The sequence below is a fragment of the Elephantulus edwardii genome, unplaced genomic scaffold (assembly GCF_000299155.1).
Source record: "Elephantulus edwardii isolate Elephantulus edwardi_28Jun2011 unplaced genomic scaffold, EleEdw1.0 scaffold00059, whole genome shotgun sequence".
NCBI classification, from domain to species: domain Eukaryota; kingdom Metazoa; phylum Chordata; class Mammalia; order Macroscelidea; family Macroscelididae; genus Elephantulus; species Elephantulus edwardii.
Genome location: NW_006399809.1, coordinates 16,078,958 through 16,084,662, shown reverse-complemented (window position 1 = coordinate 16,084,662; position 5,705 = coordinate 16,078,958).

Here is a 5,705-nt window from a genome sequence, read left to right as displayed (position 1 = left end):
CAGCTTTAGCTTGAATTTGCATATGAGTAGTTGGTGGTCTGTTCCACAATCAGCTCCTGGCCTAGTTTTCACAGCTGATATTGAGCTTCACCAGAAGAACAACTACACTCTAATACCACTGTTATGAAAAGTTGAGGGAAAGTGTGATGATAAATCAGAATTTATGATTATCCTTGTTTATTAATTTTTTGCTCCTCTCACTTTCCCGTCTCATCTTTAATAACCCTCCAATTTCATAATCTTTCTTAACAACTATGATCTAAAAAAAATCAACATTTTTAAAATTTTTCTATTTTTATTATTATTGAGTAATGATTTACAAAGCAAATTCATTATTCATTCAATTATTCATACATACTATTACTCAATAACAATCTCAATGCTCATGATGTACTTTTCCCCCTTTGTCCCTATAGTTTTGATTTCCATTGATCCTTCTATACTAACCTGTGTCTTCCCTCTCTTTAGTGATATTGTGTTCATCATCCCCTTCTTGCGTATTGTCTTCCCCTTCACCCACTTTAATTTGTGCCATTTATCTATTTACTAAGTTTTACTCCCTTCCCAGCCCTGGTAACAATCCAAGAATGATTGAATATGTTTGTACACTTTCCCTCAACTTTTCATAACAGTGGTATTAGAGTGTAGTTGTTCTTTTGTGACTGATTTCCTTCACCTAGCATAATGTCCACTAAATGCATTCATGCTATGCAGTATTTTGTGAATTCTTTATTATTTCTTAGTGTGGCATAGTATTCCATTTTGGGGAAAGTACTAAAGTTTCTTGTTCCATCATTTCTTGATGGACACTTGAGCTGTTTGCATCTCTTTGCTATGGTAAATAATGCTTCAGTGAACATAAGTATGCATATATATGTTTGTGTATCAGCTCTTATTTCTTTGGAATATATATCTAGTAATGGTATTCCTGGATCAAATGGAATTTCTATTACAGACTTTCTAACAAAATGCCAAACTGATAAGGGACTAATCTCTAAAACATATAGGAATCTCCAACAATCCAACTAGACAAAGATAAAAATTCAATTACAAAATAGACAGAGGATATGAAAGACATGTCACCAAATAAGGCATTCAGATAGCCAAAAAACAAACATCATTAGGCTCAAGATCATTAGGCATTAACATATACTCACTCATTGCGGCCAAGTTGGAACCAATTCAAAGCTGACCCTTCCAGGGGTTTTCAGAGGCAGTAAATCACACAGAAAGAGATTGCCTATCTTTCTCTTCAGTGGCAACTGGTGGATTTGAACTGTATGCCTTTGGGTTAGCAGCAGAACTCCTTACCCACTAATCCATGAGAGCTTCTCCATTAACTGTCATAGAGATGCAAACCAAAACAGTGCCAAAAAAAAAAAAAAAAGCAACAATATAAAAATTAATAAGACAGCAAATGACAAATGCTGGTGAGAGTGTGGAGAGTTAGGAATTCTCATACATTGCTCATGGGAAGCATGAATGGTACAAAAAAAATTTCTATTTAAAAGTAATATATAGACCACATTACTATCTTAGTAATGAAATTATGTATTTTTTTAAAATTCCATGTTTTTAATATATTTGCTTTCTGATTATAAAGTAAGTCACAGTTTTGAGAGACAATTTGGAAACTATAGAAAAGCATAAAGTAAAAATAGAAAAAACTCAAAATCCTATCACAAAGATAAACACTCTATGTTCCACTCTGTGTTAAGAGAGTCATGAGTCTGCAACCATACCAACCTGAACATGCACAATCTCATCTTCTCTCAGAAGCTAAGCAGGTTTGGGCCTGGTTAGTATTTGGATAAAAGACATCTGGGAATACCTGGTGCTCTAAGTTTCAGGTTGAAACCAACTCATAGTTGACCCTGGAGGCAGTTTCCAGAGGCAGTAAATCACATAAGAGGAGATTACCTATCCTTCCTCCATTCCAAAAATAATGGACACTTGAAATATATATTACATTCATTATTTGATATACCATAACTTACTTAATTTCTCTATTTCAACTTAATGTTGGTCATTTATGTTGTTGATCATTGAATGAACACTCATCTACTGACCTATTCTTGTGCAAGTTTTCTCACTACAGTTAGTTTTGTTTGTTTGTTTGTTTGTTTGTTTTCACAATTACAGGGCTTATTAGGAAAGCAACAGGCACAATTATTACCCTAAAATTTTTATTCAAACCCCTGGAGCCTCTAATTCCAAAAGATGCCTCAACTTTCCAGAAAAGAGAAAAATATTTTCTTTGGATCTTAGCCAACGTGGAAGACCAGCAGTAATAAGACTGCTCTTCAAGGTTTCCCTGCCTCTCTCCTACTAAGTGATTAATATAACAAATTCAATGATATTAATTGTTGTTATTAAGTGTCGTCAAGTCATAGCCGACTCATAGCGATCCTATGAACAAAAGACCTGATCACTTGCATAACTTTGTTTCTCTAAGTTTATAGAGTTTCCAGAGGCAAGCTACTTTGGAAGTAGATGCCACTCCTACTTCCAAACTTGTTTTAATCTGGGAGCTCCACCGAACACTGTCCACCATGGGTAACCATTATCGCAGTTGACACATCAGTGTCACAGTGTTTAGCATCACAGCAGCCATGAGTTACTACAAGTAACTATGAGTTAAGGAGCTCTGGTGGCCTACTGGCAAGAAGCTGCATTGCAATTCCAAAGGCATGTGGTTCGAGGCCACCAGCTGCTCCATGGGAGAAGGATGGGCAATTTCCTCCTCTGTGATTAGCTGTCTCTGAACACCCACAAGGGGGTCAGCTATGGGTCATTTCCAACTCTATGGTACACAACGATGACAACATATTCATGTGATATTAGTTAACCTTACCAAATAAATTCACTCTTCTTATTGTTTTCTTAAGCATTCCACTTCTCAGTGAGCAAGCACAAATATTTTTAAAAGTTGTTCTCATTAACACTTAATCATTGCTTATCTGTGACCCCCTAATAGTATTAAAAGAGAGACAAGACCACCAGTCAGAACCTCCTGATGGAAGTTCACAACCACCTGTGAAGTTGTCTTGCCAAAAATAATCAAATCTGAATCTGACAAGGCCCCAACTCTAACTACAGATCTCAAGAACAGATGAAGAGTAAGTAAGCCTTTTAGAGACTCAGCCTCTGTTCAGACTCCACTATCCTAGCTACCATAGCCTTGAGTGTTACTCAGGTTTTTTATTTTTTTCAACTATTTCAGGCTGCAACCTGGACATGCCAAGCCAGCACTCAAGAGGATGACACTAAGACATTCAATTTCATTCTACATGTGACCAAACTGTAATTATCTGTGTTCCTCTTTTATTCATAGAGTTTTCAGAAGAGGATGGCCAATCCTGTTTCCTAGTCACAAGGTGACCCTTGTGGCATTTGACACACCAGTGGTATAGCTTTCAACATCACAACAACTCAGAAGTTGTTACCTTAGTACAGCAATCTGACAGACAATTGCTATATTAAGTAGAACAATTAAATTTCTCAATACAACAAACTAACAGATCAGTGTTAATAGCAAATTAGGCAGACAAACATCATATTCTCAGAGACAACTGAAGCCTGAATCAACATGGCAGAATGTGCTCTTGGGTGGGTGTTGAAGCATTCTGGCTAAGACTCATGGCTATCACAATGGGGTAATAGATGTGGATATTAAAGTTACAGTGAAGTCTCTGCTGGATCTTCAATATGTGATTTTAAAAAGGCCCTGTTTCTGTGTCAAAATGTTCTAAAATAAGAGGTCACAACCATCAGAGGGATTGCATAATAATATTTTTTAAAAAACCAAACACCAAAAAGTCTTCAGTTAGGGATCTCTCCAAATTATTAAGGAGCAATGATATCAGCTTGAGGACTAGGGTGTACCAGATTCAGGACATGGGCTTTCCCCTCCCCCCCTCATGGGCTATTTAATCACTTGATATGCATCTGTAAGCTGAACAACAAAAAATAATGACAGAAGAATTTGTGCCTTTGAGCTGCAGTGTTGGAGAAGAGTATTGATTAGCCCATGGACTGCCAAAAGAACAAACATGTTTTGGAGAAGATGAAACCAGAGTGTTCCTTGGAGGCAAAGAGGATAAAGCTTCATCTCACAAACTTTCAGCATGTTGCTGGGAGTAGCTATTCCTTGGAAAGGAACATCATGCTTGGAAAGGTGGAGGATCAGTAAAAGAGAAGATGACCCTAAACAAGGTGGATTGACATAATGACTGCTACAATGGGCTCAAGTGTGTCATAAATTGTGAGGACAGCACAGGATAGGATAGGGTTCATATCTGTTGTTCATAGCATTGCTATGGGTTGAATTTAACCCAACATGACCAAAGGAAAAAGAATTCTCAGGTTCTATATGAGCTGTCTGTCATTATGCCACTCATCTGTCAGTTTGCCATACTGTATTGGCTTGCATGTTGCTGTGAAGCTGGAAGCTATGCAACCAGTATTTCAAATACCAACAGGAATACCTAGTACAGACAGGTTTTGCAGAACTTCCAGTCTAAGACAGACTAGGAAATTATACTGACCACCCACTTCATAAATAAAAGGCCTTCAAAAATCTTATAAATAATGGGAGAACATTGTTGGCTATACTTCTGGAAGATGAGGCTTTCAGATTAATAAGGCACTCCAAATGTGACTGGGGAAGGGCTGCATCCTCCAAGTAGAGTCTACCATAATGATGTCTATGGAGAAATTCTTTTACTTAATAACAAAGTATCTCCATTTGCAGTTGTGTCAAAACTCAAATGAGGAGAAAGAGCTACAAATATTAATAACTGGAACATGAAATATACAAAGTATGAATCTAGGAAAATTGGAAGTTTTCAAAATTGACATGAAATGCATAAAGATCAATATTCTAGACATTAGTGAGCTGATGTTGACTGGTATTAGTCATTTTTAATCAGACAACTTCATGACCTACCCTGTCAGAAATAACAAATCAAAGAGGAATGGTGTGGCATACATCCTCAAAAAGAGCAAAGAAATTCTGTTAAGACAAATATTATTCAAATATATCTGCCAACAATGAAAGCCAAAGGTGAAAAAATTGAGAATTTCTACAAATATTGATAGTCTAAAATTGATCAAATATGCAATCAAGATGTGTTAATAAAAACTGGTTACTGGAATGAAAATTTTTGAAACAAAGAAGAAGGACCTGTAAATAGAAAATATGGTGTTGGTAACAGAGATGAGGATGGAGATCAAATGATAAAATATTATACACTGAATTATTTATTCATTGCAAACACTTTCTAAAAAAAACACAAATGAAGGCTGTACACATGAACTTCACCTGATGGACTACATCTGTTGAAAGAAACATTGGAGAAGTCCAATATCAGCAATGAAACAAGGTCAATGGCTGACTGTCCAACAGACTTTCAACAACTTATATTCAAGTTTAAATTAAAAAGTAGATAAAATTAAAATAAACTCATGAGACCCAAAATAAGACCTTGATTGTATCCCAAGTGAATTTTAAAACCATCTCAAGAATAAATTTGGCACATTGAACACTAATAACTGAAGCCCAGACGAGTTATGGAGTGGCATCAAGGACATCATCCATGAAGAAATCCTGAGGTAATTATAAAGACAGAGAAGAAACAAAAGACCAAAATGGATGTCTAAATAGACTCTAAAACTTGCATTGGCATGAAAAGAAGCCAAAATAA